The sequence below is a fragment of the Neofelis nebulosa genome, chromosome 12 (assembly GCF_028018385.1).
Source record: "Neofelis nebulosa isolate mNeoNeb1 chromosome 12, mNeoNeb1.pri, whole genome shotgun sequence".
Lineage (NCBI taxonomy): Eukaryota > Metazoa > Chordata > Mammalia > Carnivora > Felidae > Neofelis > Neofelis nebulosa.
Window position 1 is genome coordinate 39,853,640 of NC_080793.1, and position 17,402 is coordinate 39,871,041.

Here is a 17,402-nt window from a genome sequence, read left to right on the forward strand (position 1 = left end):
AGTGAGAAGACAGACCAATTGGAACTCACATGCATCACTGGTAGGGATACAAAATGTATACCCACTTTAAGAAAACAGTTTGGCAGTTATTAAAAAGTTAAACATATACTTACCAGATGACCCGGCAATTCCACTTATAGATATTTATTTACTCAAGAGAAAATAAGATGTATATCCACACAAAAACCTGTTCATAAATGTTTAAGTGGCTTTATTCATAATTGGAAAAAATCATAAACATTTATCAATTGGCAAATGAATGAACAAATTGCTATGAACACACAATGAATTACTAGTCAGGAGTATTTACAAGGAGAATCACTTTTTAAAAAAATGATGTTTTTTGAAACATAGTTTAAAAACTATGTTTTTGACCCTTTCAGAACTGGTGTGACATTTCAGTCACCTCTGTGGTTGGCTGATGAAACACGGGAGCTCTTAAGAGGGAGAGGATGATAAACTTTTAACTCAGGGCAGAGCGGGCAGCCCTATCACTTACATTTCTCCCTTCCCTGTGGCCCTCTCAGTACCTCATCTGACTTCATGCTTTTTCCAGATGTTCCTGCTGTCACCTGTGGTTGGGCTCAGGGCCCCCTCCCCCCCCCCCCCCCACCACCACCCATGATACAGCCAGACAGCCAAGGATGTTTTCACAGGAGGGGCATTTGCTGTGGACTTAGCTGCTTCACTAATTTGGCCAGTGTTTCACATTACCCACAGAAGGAAAGAGAAATAGACTTGTAGCTTGAGGGTAGGACCTTGTTCTACGGTTCTTGTAGCAACCCAGCATTGCCAAGTGCAGAACCTTATACATGGTGGGTGCGCAATACACATTTGCTTTGTGTACAGATTTGGTTTCTTTTTAAGATACTAACGTTAGTTCCTAGTATCCGCAAGTGTACTGAATGCTATACTAAAATTGCTGTGGCAGGAGCCATACTAAATCATTGGAAGAGAAACAATAACCTTGATGTCCTCAGTTTTTGAATATTAGCTATGTGATATATTTTTATTCATTCATGTATTCAACAAATATTTATTGAATGCCTACTATGTTCTAGATTCTATGCCAAATTATTTAGATTAATGGGATGTGTATCCAAGAACAAAAATTAATTGTTAATTACAAATTTCAAACATCTTGGTCTTTGCATACTTTGCTTCCTAGCGAATTTATTTTTTGCTTTCATTGTTTTCCCCTGTAAGGAAGCAGATGTTTTTATGTACAGATGCCCTAGAAGAGTGATGAGCAACTATGTTTTCTGTTCCAGTATACTTGGAGGATTTGGTTCATTTCCATGAGTAATAGTAGCTCTCCTGGGGAGAACTTACTACATAAAGGAAGGATTGTTGGGGATGGGAGTGAAGTATCAGAATTCAGGAGAGTTGGGGGCACATGTGCGGCTCCAAATCATCTATCCACCCTCCTTTTGCCACATCATGACCAACAGCTGTTTTAGTATCTGTTTTGTCCAGAGGAAAGATGTTTCCCATTTACTTCCTTTTTCTTAACAAGAAAGATTCTATTGTTTGACTTTCATGTTCTTGCTGCTTCAAGTTTTCATTGAACAGTAACTGTATTCAGGATGTTAAAGATACACAGTTAAGTTTTCTCTATTGGTCTGGTGTTGCTACCTGTAGTTTGTTTCTATCCTCCCTCTCTCCCTCTCCCTCTCCCTCTCCCTCCCAGAATACAAGCCCTTCTTTCTTCCTATGTTTTGATGATTTTGATTTTATTTTGTTTTGTTTAGCCTTGAGTATTGACATTGATTTTTATAAATTATTGGTGGGAATAAGCAGGAATGAAACGTTGTTTCATTTGTTTGGAGACTTGCATACGGACAATCAAATCATGTTCAGTTTTACTTGATGCTAAGGGGTGACTGAATCATTTGGGATGTTTTGTATTCAGTAAGTATTTCACTTGAAAAATAATTTCAGTGTTTTTTAATGTTCATTTATTTGTGTGAGAGAGAGAGAGGGAGAGAGAGAGGGAGACAGAGGATGTGAAGCAGGCTTGTGCTGAGAGCAGAGAGTTTGATGTGGGTCTCGAAGTCATGAACTGTGAGATCATAATCTGAGCTGAAGTTGGATGCTTAGCCAACTGAGCCATCCAGGCACCCCCCAAAAATAGTTTCAGTTTTAGTTTCAGTTTCAGTTTAAAATTCATGTGTTTTTATTGCTATTGCTATTATTAAAAACATGTTTCTTTTTCTAAAAATTTTTTAAAAATGTATTTATTTTGAGAGAGTGAGGGCAGCGGAAGGGCAGAGAGAGAGAGAGAGAGAATCCCAAGCAGGCTCTGTCCACACTATCAGCGTAGAGCCCGACATGGGGCTAGAACCCACAGACTGTGAAACCATGACCTGAGCTGAAACCAAGAGTCAGATGCGTGACTGACACACCCAGACACACCTTAAAACATGTTTCTTATGTATGACTAAGCATAAAAAAGTTGTCACATGTAAATTTAAAATACAAATTGCTTGTATTATACATTCATCAGTTAGCCATCCCAAAATATTCGAAAAATAATCTGAAAGTGCTCCAATTTACATATCATAAAGCCAATGTAGTTTTTCATACGTCTTTGCCCTGAGTCAAATAGGATAATTTTAAATCATTTATTTCCATATATAGAAATAAAACCTGACTTAAAAACTATATTCAACCTACACGTGAATATTTATAAACCATGATTTGGAGAGATTAAATTCTATTTATGGATTAATAACTCCACTCTAATGGACAATATTTATATTTTAAATAGAATTTTTCAATAAAGAGAAATTTTGAGAAATAAGGTTGCTGAGAATAACAGAAGAATCCCCAGAAGAATTCTCATGAATTCTTGCTATGAATTCCCATTTGCAAAGCACACATGCGCGCACACACACACACACACACACACCAATCGCCTTTTTAAAAAAACCTAAATAACTGCTTTGCTTAAAGAGTATTTCTATTATTAACTATTACTACCACATGATTTTTAAAAAGTGATCTGTATGTTTTTTGATTTAAACACATATTATTAATTTCCTAAGGGAAACAAAGAAAAAGAGAAGTAATTCTTAATATAATTGTTAAGCACAACAGAACAAGAAGAAAAGGAATCAAGAAAAAGTGGGAATATTATTTCTTCAAGTACAAGAAGTGAGAAAAAAGTGTCTTAAGACACAAAGCCACTCAACCGTGGATTCCAATTTTCAACAGACATCTGAGTAATACGCCGTATCTCATGTCTGTGATTGTCTTTGTATTGAGTCATTGCAATATAGTCTGCTACTCATACATTCTGTCAACCACACAGTTACTATGGCCTGGTAACCAGAAAACCAGAGTGGTCAGCCTGTTGGTGTCACCCTGAAGTGGTGGTATGAAGGTGACCTCACTGTGATCCACTGGGATGTCTTCCACAAGTTCATTTCCAGATTTCTGTGTCTTTTAGATACACAGGAATCATTTTAAGACTCCTAATTCCCCCCATATCATCCTGATTCTTGGTATCCATTGGGAAGTGGAGATAATAAGTGGCAAGTTTGGGACATGGGTCATCTTTGGATGAGGGTCTTTGAATCAATAAATGTTCTCTTTAGCTTTTTGGTAAGGCCAGTTGATGTCCTTTCTGTGTCACTTGTCATCAGAGAAGAGATCTTCTGATTAGGACTGCGGAAAACCTTTTGTCAATCTCTTCATTGCCCCCTTGGGGCAACCCTCCTCCAGCATCAGCAGTTTGATAGGCATCCTGTGTGTGTGTGTGTGTGTGTGTGTGTGTGTGTGTGTGTGTGTGTTTAAATACTATTAATCAAGTGGTTTCAACTGTAGCTTATCTTTTCATATTTTGCTAATTTTACTTTCGTACTAATTTTACTTTTAAAAAGACATAATAATGTAAAGAAAACTGTGTAACCTTCTAAATATAAGTATATGCAATGTAAGTGGCAGAGTGGCCCCAGGGGAGTTTAGATTCTGATACAATGAATTTAGCTCATGTTCTATCTCAGCCAGGCTTTCAGGCAGGGAGGTGAGATATGGTGAGTGGAAAAGAAAGGAAGTCAACAGACTGCCCTATTATCTCAGGAAATGGGAAGGCAAAAAATGGGTTTCTACATTCTCATTATTTTCTAGGCCCAATATCCCTGGGTAAAATGGAGCCAGTTAATCAGAAGATGTCTGGAAGCACTACTGCTATTCCAGAAACTGCAGCCCAGGAATGTTTAAACTGGAGTGGGTTACTGCCACCAGGTAGCAGCAAACTGTAGTTAGGACTAGATAGGATTTGGGTCCCCAAACTGGACCTTAACTCCAGGTAGGGGTCATTTCATTAACCTCACAGTAAAGGAAACTCACATCTTGGACCACTGAAATTTTTTGGACTTTACTTATAATATTAAGGTCAAGTTTTACAGAATATGTAATATATATATTACATATATATTATATAACATATATTATATATATATATATATATATATATATTGCTTTGCATCTTATTTTGCACCCACTAACATGTCTTGAAAAGCTTTCCATAGTAGTATACATAGATCAATGGTTTTTAATGGTTGCATTGTATCCCATTACATAAATGTGCCATAATTTATTTGACTCACCTAATGAAAAATAGGATTTTTTCCCTCTGCCTTTGCGGTCGTTTTTGCTATTATTACCAATAATGTTTATGAGCATTCTTGGATATATATCTTCTGACATTTGAAAGTATATCTGTAGGGCAAATTCCTAGAAATGGGCTAAAGATTATGTACTCAATAGAGCCCACTAACAGAAGGATGAGATTTGAAGCCACAGTAGTTGACTAGAAGGAGCTGTGGTCAGAGACTCAGGAAGCATTATGTATAAAGTACAGGAAAGAAAGGTACCTGCTAGTAAGTACACATTACATTGAATTGAGAACAAAGTTAGAAATGTTGAGAGAAGTGACAGACCAGAAGTTAATGATATCATGGAAATTGTCTTCTATGGTTTTCACCTACAGGAGTAGAAAATATCTTTTGCGGGGAGGGGGGAGAAAAAAAAGAAAAAAAAGAAGACAACTGAGATACTCATTGATTGATAGGGACTTAGTTAAACCAGTTCTGGCATAGAATAGTCATTGTAACAGTCACATAATAGAATATTATTCAGCTATTAAAAGTAGAAAATGTTCACAATATATTAAGCAGTAAAGCCAGGTTTCAGAACTTTAAAAACAGTATGACATCAGGAGAGAATGTTAGCTGCCTGCCAAATAGCCTACTTCTTTGAATCAAGGGACTCTTTTGTTTAGCTAAGCACAATGTCACTCAGCTAAAAGGTGTATTCCCTGCCTGCCTTGCAAGAATGTGGCCATATGACTAAATTCTGGTCAATGAGGTATAATCAGAAGCTTCCTTAAAAAGGACAGTTGTATCCTTATTCCTCACCTTTTCCAATCAGCTGCTTGGAATGTAATGGCTGAAATTTGGACCGTTTTGTACCATGAAGATAAGAATCACACTGTAGGGACAATAGAATGAGAAAATGGAAGGTGTCAGGTTCTTGATGACTATGAAGCCACCATATTAGTTCTGGAATACCTACCTCCTGTTTTGTTTTTGTTTTTGTGTTTGTGTTTTTGTTGTTGTTGTTGTTATCTTGTGAGAGAGAAATGAACATTTATTTCGTTCAATTGTATTTTTAAGAGTCTCTGGAAATATGGCCTTTTGTAGCAACATGGATGGAACTGGAGAGTGTTATGCTAAGTGAAATAAGTCATACAGAGAAAAACAGATACCATATGTTTTCACTCCTATGTGGATCCTGAAACTTAACAGAAAACCATGGGGGAGGGGAAGGAGAAAAAAATGTTAGAGAGAGAAGGAGGCAAACCATGAGAGACTCTTAAAAACTGAGAATAAACTGAGGGTTGAAGGGGCTGGGAGGGAGAGGAAAGTGGGTGATGGGCATTGAGGAGGGCACCTGTTGGGATGAGCACTGGGTGTTGTATGGAAACCAATTTGACAATAAATTTCATATAAAAAAAAAGAGTCTCTGCTATATATAGCCAAATCTAATCCTAACTGGTACAGATCCCATTGTGTTTAAAGATTAAATATGTTCACACATGCACACACACACTTGTATAGTACAAATATGTGTGTGTGTGTGTGTGTGTGTGTGTGTAAACCATATATGTATAAAGTATCTGTAAGTGTATAGAATAAACTGGTAACAGTGTTTATCTCTAGGGGTATGGGATTATAAACAGGAGGTATGAGGGGGCTATTAATTCCTTTGTATTATATGAATTTTAGCCACAAACATGTATTCAAGAAAAATTAAGATATTTCTATTTTTATGAAGAAAAGAAAATAGCTCTTGACTGGTAACTCCTTAAAATCAAATCACTGGCTGACTTCCTTACCTTTCACTGTCTCCTCGAAGGAGTGCCATTACTATCCTGCCGGTCTCCCGTCTACTCTTCAATGCTTCCAGCTTCATCTGGATTGCTTTTTCTCCATTCTAAATACTTGAGGTCTCTTCTAAATATGCGTCAGCCTGCTTCTAATACAGACAGTGTAAGAAGAAGCTCCGTTTAAATTGCTTTGGGCAGTATCAACATTTTAACAGAATTTGTTCTTCCAATCCGTGAGCATGGAAATTTTTTCAATTTCTTTGCGTCTTCTTCAATTTCTTTCATAAGCTTTCTATAGTTTTCAGTGCACAGATCTTTTACCTCTTTGGTTAGGTTTATTCCTTGGTATCTTATGGTTTTTGGTATAATTATAATTGGGATCAATTCCTTGGATATCTCTTTCTGCCTTCATTATTGGTAGATAGAAGTGCAACCGATTTCTGTACAATTATTTTGTATCCTGCAACTTTGCTGAATTCATGTGTCAGCTCTAGCAGTTTTTTGATGGAGTCTTTTGGGTTTTCCATACAGAGTATCATGTCATTTACAAAGAGTGAAAGTTTGCTGATTTGGATGCCTTTTACTTCTTTTTGTTGTCTTATTGGAAGAACAAATATTGTTAAAATGTCAATACTACCCAAAGAATCTACACATGCAATGCAATCCCTATCAAAATAACACCAGCATTCTTGGGGCACCTGAGTGGCTCAGTCAGTTGTGTCCAACTTCGGCTCAGGGCATGATCTCACAGCACGTTGGTTTGACTCCCGCATTGGGCTCTGTGCTGACAGCTTCGAGCCTGGAGCCTGCTTCAGATCCTGTGTGTGTGTGTGTGTGTGTGTGTGTGTGTGTGTGTGTGTGTGTTTCTCTCTCTGTCCCTCCACTGCTCATGCACTATCTCTCTCAAAAATAAAAAATAAATAACTAAAATTTAAAAAACACCAGCATTCTTCACAGAATGGAACCAGAAAAGACCCCAAATAACCAATGTAATGTTGAAAAAGAAAACGAAAGCTGGTGAGGCACCTGGGTGGCTCAATCGGTTAAGCCTCTGACTTCAGCTCAGGTCATGATCTCCTGGTTTGTGGGTTTGAGCCCCACCTTGGGGTCTATGCTGACAGCTCAGAGCCTGGATCCTGCTTCAGATTCTGTGTCTCCCTCTCTCTCTTCCCCTTCCCCACTCACACTCTGTCTCCCTTTCTCTCAAAAATAAATGAACCATTTAAAAAACAAAAAAGAAAAGAAAACCAAAGCTGGAGACATCACATTCTGGACTTTAAGCTATATTACAAAGCTGTAATCATCAAGACAGTATGGTACTGGCACAAAAATAGACACATATATCAATGGAGTAGAATAAAGAACCCAGAAATGGACTCACAAATGTATGGTCAACTAATCTTTGATAAAGCAGAACAGAGTATCCAATGGAAAAAAGACAGTCTCATCAGCAAATGGTGCTTGGAAAACTGAACAGTGACATGCAGAAGAGTGAAACTGGATCACTTTCTTACACCATACACAAAAATAAATTCAAAATGGCTGAAAGGCCTAAATGTGAAACTGGAAACCATCAAAATCCTACAGAAGAAAACAGGCAGCAATCTCTTTGACCTCGGCCACAGCAATTTCTTACTTGACATATTGCTGGAGGCAAGGGGTATAAAAGCACAAATGAACCATTGGAACCTCATCAAGATAAAAAGCTTCTGTACAGTGAAGGAAACAACAAAACTAAAAGACAATCACAGAATGGGAGAAGATATTTGCAAATGATACATTGGATAAAGAGTTAGTATCCAAAATCTATAAAGAACTTATCAAACTCAGCACCCAAAACACAAATAATCCAGTGAAGAAATGAACAGAAGACATGAATAGACACTTTTCCAAAGAAGCATCCAGATGGCTAACAGACACATGAAAAGATGCTCAATATCATTCATCATCAAGGAAATACAAATCAAAATTGCAATGAGATACCATCTCACACCTTTCAGAATGGCTAAAATTAATAATTCAGGCAACAATAGGTGTTGGCAAGGATGCAGAGAAAGGGAACCCCTCTTGCACTATTGGTGGGTTGCACTATTGGTGGGAATACAAACTGGTATAGGCATTCTGGAAAACAATATGGAGTTTCCTCAGAAAATTAAAAGTAGAATTACCCTACAACCCAGCAATTGCACTACTAGGTATTTATCCAAAGGATAAAAAATGTTGATTCAAAAAGGCACATGCACCCCAATGTTTATAGCAGCGCTATCAACAACAGCCAAATTATGGAAAGAGCCCAAATGTCCATCAACTAATGAACAGATAAAGATGATGTGGGGTGTGTGTGTGTGTATATATACATATATATGTATATACATAATATATATGTATATATACACACACACACACATATATATGTATACACACACACACACACACACATATATATATATAAATATATATATAATGAACACTACTTGGTGATGAAAAAAGAATGAGATCTTGCCATTTGCAACAACATGGATGGAACTAGAGGGTATTATACTAAGCAAAATAAGTTAGTCAGAGAAAGACAGATATCATATGATTCCACTCATATGTGGAATCTGAGAAACACAACAGATGAACATAGGAAAAGGGAAGGAAAAATAAGATAAAAACAGAGAGGGAGGCAAGCTATAATAGACTTTTAAATACAGAGAACAAACTGAAGATTGCTGGAGGGGAGGTGGGTGCGTGGCGTGGGTTAAATGGGTGATGGGCATTTAAGGAGGGCACTTGTTGGGATGAGTAGTGGGTGTCATATGTAAGAGATGAGTCACTCAGTTCTACTCCTGAATTTAAAACTACACTGTATGTTAACTAACTTGAATTTAAATTAAAAATAAAAAAGAAAGTCCGTTTAATAATGGAATGAATAATTGATTCAGACAGATAAGGCACACACACACACACACACACACACATGCACACGCACACACACAGCTGATTTGACAATAAGAGTTTTCTTCCAAATAAGGCTTCTTTTTATCACCAACACTCAGTTGTTACCATGGCTACATGTTAATCCCAAAAAGTCAATCCCAAAAAGAAAGGATTCTCCAGTTCTCCAGATAACTGGAGTAGGTTTAAGCAAGATTTGGAGAAGAACTTGGAAATGCTTGGAAGCATTGGAAGGCCAGAGACTGCTGATCTGAGTATGACAATACCTCAGCCTGCTTGTGTTCAACTTTGTGAATAGCACAAAGAAACAAACACATGCAACACAGAGGTAAGTGACAGGGAACCTGGTACCCTAAAAGAAACCCAGTCAAGGAGCTGGAAGTAGGGTAATGAAAACATTGGTTAATGATATGATACAGATTCAGAATTTAAGTAGAGAAAGATCTTCATATTAAGTTGTTAATTCCAGGGCTGCCTGAGAGGTATGAAATTATTCTGCTTACAATTTCAAACTGTAGATGGCATGTATACATACATAGTTATATCTCTGGGTGCCAATAGATATTTATAAATTGAGAGACAGATGGCTAGGATATCAGAGGCTGAACACTTGAATCCTAGTCCCTACCAAATACCAGTCCCTGCATGATCCGAAGAAGAAATAGCATATATACACAGAGGACAAGCCTGGCAACTGGAGAGTTTTTATTTGACTCTGAGGATGGGTCCCAAGCCCCAGAGAAGAACTCCAGTTAGGCTGAACCACACAGAAGACTCCTTTCAAATACTGTACCTTTATTTTTTTAATTTATATATTTTTTAAAGTAATATATCATGGGGCAGGGTGTAAAGCAGAAAGTGAAAGTGTCCCATAATTCTAGGCCACAGAGATAAATATTATAGCCAATTTGGTTTGTATCTTCCAGGCATCCCTTTTAATTCCTTCATACAATGTCATTGGAGGGATGTGCATATTTTATTTAACTAGTCCCCTATGCTGATGAGCATTTAGACTGTTATCAATTTTTCTCTGTTATATATAACTCTATAAGAGATATCTTTACACATAGATCATTGTGCCGTTAATGGATTATTTCCTTAGAAGGAATGCCTAGAAGTGAAATTTGTAGATCAAGAGTTTGGAAATTTTATATTTGAATGCATATTGATTGCCAAATTACCTTTCAGAAAGCTCACTTAAACTTCACCCAAAATTAGTTTAACAATGTTGGTTTCCCTATGCTGTGCTTGTAAGAGTAAAGATTTGTGTATATAAATTAGGTATTTTCTTTTTTATGTGAATTGTCAGTTCACATGTTGTCAGGCTGTTGTTCTAGTTATCTATTGTTTATCCAATTGATTAGCAAATTACCCAAAATAAAACAACAACCATCTTATTATATCTTGTGATTTTTGTGGGTTAAGAATTTAAGCAGGACTCAGCCAGATGACTCTTCTCCCATATGATGTTGACTGGAGTCATTTGATGGTAAGGAGCTGGCACATGGAGAGGGTTCAGTATGGCTTTACTCATCTGCTTGGCATTTTGGTGGGGATAGCTGTTAGGGTGCTCAGCTGGGCTCAGTTGGCTTCTCTGTGTAGCCTCAGAGCCTCTATGTGGACTCTGTAGCAAGGTGGTCCAACTTCTTACAAGTGGCTCAGGCTCCAAGAAACCAAAATAGAGCTGCTGGTCCTCTCAAAGGCTAGACTCAGAACTGGCGTGGTGTTACTTCCATCATTCTAACTGGTCAAAGCAGTCATGGGTCATCCTAGATTCAAGATGAGGCCAAATAGACCCTTCCTCTCAATGGGAAGAATGTCAAGGAATTTGTGGCTATTTTTAGTTTGTCGCAAATGTCAATGTTAGTATATTTCTTAATATTAAAAAAATCTTCCCATTTCTTGGGGAAATCCTATTTGAAATTCCCTAAATACATTTTAAAGTTTAATTTTTAGCTATTTTACCCAATATTTTTGCATCCATATTGATATGTAAGTTTGGTTTATAGTTGCTGTGATTGTTTTAAGTGTTGGTACCAATATAATTTTAGTTTTTAATAATTAATTAGATAAGTCTCCATGTTTTTACAAAAATCTTTGAAGCAGTTAACAAAGGATGAGAATCATGTGTTTTTTGAACATTTGAAAGTCTTACCCACAAAGCTACCTGAGGCTAGGGGGTTCTTTTGGAGGGAATTCTCTGATCATTTTTTGAATTTTGTTATTGGTATTCATACTAGATAACTGAATCAGTTATGGTCATTTAATGTTTTGTTTGTCATATTTAAGCCTAAAGTTGTACATTGTGGCTATGTATGTGAACTTGGAAAGTACTCTGAAATACCGTAGTGAGGGAAACAAAGTGCTCAAGAAACATGGGGAGGTACTACCTTCTGTAAAGTTTTGTTGCAGGCACAAAGAGCTAATTTTAAACCTCATCTTAATTTTTTTCATAAAATTCAAGAAGACATAGACTCTTTAAAATTAAAAAAAAAAATGAAGGATAAAGTTTATGAGACACTGAGATGATCCAGAAGCCAAGTCAGGGCTCTTAGGAGCATCCTTACTTCTAGCAATAGGAGGAATCAAAACATATTTGTTGGTGAACATGTGAAGAATAAATGGATGAATGAATGATAAGTAATATCTCTTCTCACAGTGTGGTTTGGTCTCACAGACCTCACAGACTTTGGGAATATACTCTGAACACTGCTGTTGTTAGCATGCTTGGCTCACTGTCCTCTGTACCCTCTTAAATTATACATGTTTATTCTCCATGCAAAAGTTCAAAGTGATGGACTCTTGGTTTTTCTATTCCCATTGCTTGCTGCCACTCTCCTGGCTCACCTTTTTCTATCCCTGAGTATTGCACAGGCCATGGCTTGTTTAACCACTTAATTTCCCCAGCAACTATTCAGGTATATCCTCAAATTCTAGATTTTCCCAGGTTACACAGCAAATGAAAAACACATTTAGACTCATGGAAGACTACATCTAGAAGACATTAGGGGACATCTGGTGACACCCATCTCATTCCTTTTGGGGACTGAGAACAAATTCATTTAAGAGTATATTTCGAGAGGCCTGAATGTGGAAGCACCTGGGAGGCTCAGTCAGTTGAGCATCAAACTCTTGATTTCAGCTCGGGTCATGATCCCAGGGTAATGGAATTAAGCCCCATGTTGGGCTCCATGTTGAGTGTGGAGACTGCCTGGGGATTCTCTCTCTCTGTCTCTCTTTCCTTCTGCTCTCTCCCAGTGCTCTCTCTCTCTTAAAAAGAAAAAAAAAAAAAAAAGGAGGAGGCCTGAACATGGTTATCAGAAAACAAAAGACACCATTTGAGGTAAAGTTATCAGATCTGAAGCAGTCATGCTATGAACATGAATATATGAGAAGTAAAAAGTCATGAACTTGTCAAAAAAAAAAGTCACGAACTTGTCAAATAGGAGAATAACTATCAGTAGAATCTGTGTTACACTTTGAAAATCATGACATTTTAAATGTTCTACTTAACTTATCCAATCCACTATATGGAATCAAAAAATCCTTTCACTGAAATTTTCTTTGACAACCTGTAAGATGTGAGCCCTTGGCAAACAGGAGAATAGGTATTTTTATCTCTGGTATCTCCAGTACCTACATTGTCCCTGGACCTAGGTTGGTCCTGCTGAATTAACCCAGTTGAAGATATATGGGTATGCATGTTACTTCCACTGACCTTTTAAAAGCATGCAATTTATGTATTGTATACCTGAAGCCAATATAACATTGTATATTAATTATACTTCAATTTTTGTCTTTTTAATTTATGTATTTAAATTCAATTTAAATATTTATTTATTTAAATATTTATTTATTTAAATTCAATTTATTTATTTAATGTTAAATGAGTTAACATACAGTGTAGTATTGGTTTCCTGAGTAGAACCCAGTTATTCATCACTTACATGCAACACCCAGTGCTCATCCCAACAAGTGCCCTCCTCAATGTCCATCACCCATTTAGCCCATCCCCCCACCCACCTTCCCTCCAGCAACCCGCAGTTTGTTCTCTTTGAGAGTCTCTTATGGTTTGCCTCCCCCTCTGTTTTTATATTATTTTTCCTTCAAAAATAATACAATTCAATAAGTCTCAGTAAATTTACAGAGTTGTACAACTATTACTACAATAACAATTTTATAACATTTCTATCACCAAACACACACACACACACACACACACACACACACCCTCAACTGTGCTCGCTTCAGCAGCACATATACTAAAAGCAAAGCAAAACAAAACAAAACCCTCATGCTTATTTGCAATCAGCACCCTACTCTGCTACCCTGAAGTCACAGGCAACCACTAAACTACTTCCTATCTCTGTAGATTTGCCTATTCTGAGTATTTCATATAAATGGAATCATACAATACGTGGTGTTTTAAATGTGTTATATATATATATATATATATATATATATATATATATATATATACACACATATATATATAGTATAAATATACCACATTTTATTTATCCATCTGCCAGTTGATGAATATCTGAGTTGTTTCCACTTTTTGGATATTATGACTAATGTTCCTATGAACATTCGTATACAGTCTTTGTGTGGACATAAGTTTTCATTTTTCTTGGGTAGATAATTAGGAGTGAAATTGTTGGGTCACAAGGTGATTTTATGTTTAGCATTTTTTTAAATGCTTATTTATTTTTTTGAGAAAGAGAGAGAGAGAGACAGACTGAGTACGAGTGGGAGAGGGGCAAAGTTAGAGGGAGATACAGAATCTGAAGCAGACTCCAGGCTCTGAGCTGTCAGCACAGAGCCTCACAAGGCGCTTGAACTCATGAGCCACGAGATCATGACCTGAGCCAAAGTCCACACTTAACAGACTAAGTCACCCAGGCGCCCTGACTATATTTAGCATTTTCACAAAGTGCTAAATGTTTTACAGACTGGTTGCACCATTTTGCATTCCCATCAGCAGAGTGCAAGACTTAGTTTCTTTACATTCTCACCAACACTTGGTATTGTCTATTTTTTATCAGTTGGCGGTCTAAGTGTTATAAAGACTGTGTGGTACCCCATGCCACCTTCCCAGATCATTAGGTGAAAGCTGCTATCCTGAACCACATTTCAAGAAATAGATTAATTATCCCTTGTAGAAGCTTAGAACTTATATATACATGTCAGCTGTTGTATTAAAATCCAGAAGTTCTAGTACTTTTGTGAAAAATATCACACTACTTAAAGCTTAGTGTGTGTGTGTGTGTGTGTGTGTGTATGTGTGTGTGTGTGTGTGTGTGTGTGTGTGTGTATGGTCAAACACTATTAATTATACCCCGATATCCAGTCTTCCCTTCTTACACAGAAATAGAATTAACCAAAAAGTACATTTCTTAGCCCCCCTTGCAGCTACATGTACTATAAGACTAAGTTGAGGTGAATGGGCTATGGACAAAAACATTGTGTACTCTTGAACAGAAAAATTAAGTCCACCTTTTACCACTCTCCACATCTTTACTGCAAAGTGGAGATGATGGTAAAGATTGGAGTAGCCCTCTTGAACCAAAGATGGTCACCATGTGCTGAAGTGGGAAGGCCATTAAAATAGAGGAAGCCTGGGTCTCTGATGGTTGCGGGGCCACTCCAGCCCTGGATTGCTTACCTGAACTTTAACATGAAAGACAAATAATCTCATTTCACCAGGGTTATTTTGGGGTTGTCTGTTATAACAGCCAAAATGAGAAGTTACCAATATGTAGAAAGCCTCTGTAGAAACATGGCTACAACCTGAGAATCTCCACTGATGAATATGATGACACACGGAAAGGCAGAGTAAGGCAGTAGAAAGAACATTGGATTTAAATTAAGGTTATTGGAGGTTTAGTGTTAATTTTATCTACTGTCAGCTTTGTGACCTCAGGCAAGTGGCCTTGTCCATAAAGCAAGGTGGTTTTATACAGTTAAAAATAAATTTTTTAAAGGAATTTCAGATTTTTTTAAATGTTTGTTTATTTTTTGAGAGAGAGAGAGAGAGAGAGATAGAGTGCCAGTGAGGGAGAGGCAGAGAGAGAGGGAGACACAGAATCCGAAGGAGGTTCCAGGCTCTGAGCTGTCAGCACAGAGCCCGATGTGGGGCTTGAACTCATGAACCATGAGATCATAACCTGAACTGAAGTTGGACACCTAACCAATTGATCCATCCAGGCACCCCCAAAAATAATTTTTTTAAATTTGAAAATAAAAAGCATCTGGTTTCAGAAGTACTTCACTATACTCATTTTCGTTGGTAAAACAATTCAAGAAAATATTTAAATGTATCAACTTTAACCTTTTATATCACCCTTCTCTAATAAAATAGTAAGATGATAATCATCTTCAGCAGCTGCATCATTTCCACAGGGCTTAAAGTTCCCCCATATATTAGCTTTTTAAAAATTTTTTAATTTATTTTGAGAGAGAAAGAGAGAGAGTTCATCTGGTGAATGGGGGAGGGGCAGAGAAAGAGAGAGAAAGAGAATCCCAAGCAGGCTCCTTGCTCATAGTGCAGAGCCCAACTCGAAACCCAAAGTCATGAACAACGAAGTCAAGACCTGAGCCAAAATTAAGAGTCGGATGCTTAACCGACTGAGCCACTCAGGCATTCCCCGCCCCCCCCCCCCACCATATATTAGCTTTTTAAATATCCTCCCAGTTGGTACCATTATTATCCCCATTTTACAGGTAAGGAACCTGCAGTTCAAAGAAGGTAGGTACCTTGCCCTGTCATGCAGTTAGTTGGTGGGGCCAGCATTTGGATTCCTGAGTGCTTAACAAATACTACTCTGTCCCCATACCTGCACCTAACTGGTCATTGTGAAACATCTCAGGAAATCAATAGTAAAGGTCATTGGCCTCTGTGTCCTCTTCAGCCATTGTGACTAGGAGGCATTATTACACTTTAAAATGAATAAATGACTCTTGCAAACTTGCTCAGTAGGTTAAAGTGACATGTGGAGCAATAACTGTGAATCATCTAAGGAACACAGAGAATTAAGTCAGTGGTAAAAACACACCTGCCACATGCTGAAAAGAAGATAAGCAGCCTGCAGGAACCTATGACCTGCAACGCTGGGCAGTGTGATCGCTGAACTCCAAGGACCAGGCTCCTGGGCTTGGCTGGCAACTGTGATTCAAGGGTGGGGGCAGGCTCCAAGATGTGCTGTTTCCTGCCTATTGCATTTTGAAGAGGCACATCAGAGAAGCTAAGCCTGATGGACTCTGAACACTGGTTGTTGTTGTTGTTGTTGTTTTCCCTGGCAACATAATTAAAACTGCATCTAGGGATTTTTCCACCCTTTTGCTGATCTCGATGTGAACTGTGTGGTGAAATCCCTGTACACAGCACTGACTCTATCTCCCAGGGTGTTGCTTAAAATGTGGCTGAGCACAAATGGAAACATCAAGTCTTGTTGAAGTCAGCACACAGAATTAATCTCTAAAAGTAATGAAAGAATTAGTTTCACTCTGTAAGATAAATAAATGTGAAGGATGGTAAAGGCAGAGATGTTCAGCTCAGCTGCTTTTAGAAGGAGACATCTTGGGGGACAGGATATTGTGTACTTGGAAAACATTTTAATGCCCCTCTTATGTGATTATGAACGTGCTTTGGGTTTCTTTTTTAAAATATATTTAATATATGAGGTTTTAAACCTGCAAGTGTTTACCTTCAGGGCTTTTTAACATTGGAAAAGGTAAAAACTTAAGTGTTCCTCCCCTTCGCTTTTTAGCTCTTGGATGCATAAGTATATTAAGTAAATATAAAATTAGGAACAATCTTAATATTTAAAACCAGTATGAAGCAAGGCTCTCTGCTTTCCACTCCATCCTTAATTTTATTTTTACCTTGTCTTTGTGCATTGTGCTTTGGTTTTTATCTAAGTGTGGTGTGTGAACCATACTGCTTGGAATCACCAGCAGTGCTTGCTTAAAAGTTGTTCTGAAAGTCTGGGGCAAAGGCAGTTGGATCAGATAACATCCCAGCTCACCCCAGGACTTAATGAAATGAACAAAAATACCACTTTTT

General features: G+C 37.6%; 1 long non-coding RNA gene across 1 annotated transcript in view; it reads right to left on the minus strand.

Annotated features, from left to right (window-relative positions):
* LOC131491790 (uncharacterized) overlaps positions 1-16,213 on the minus strand; it is a 33,139-nt gene extending 16,926 nt beyond the window's left edge. The window contains exons 1-3 of the long non-coding RNA XR_009251642.1: positions 16,094-16,213; positions 6,404-6,543; positions 5,424-5,496 (exon numbers count right to left, since the gene is read on the minus strand). This is a non-coding gene — a long non-coding RNA (uncharacterized LOC131491790). The remainder of the gene's footprint in view (positions 1-5,423; positions 5,497-6,403; positions 6,544-16,093) is intronic.
* Between the last annotated feature and the right edge of the window lie 1,189 nt (positions 16,214-17,402).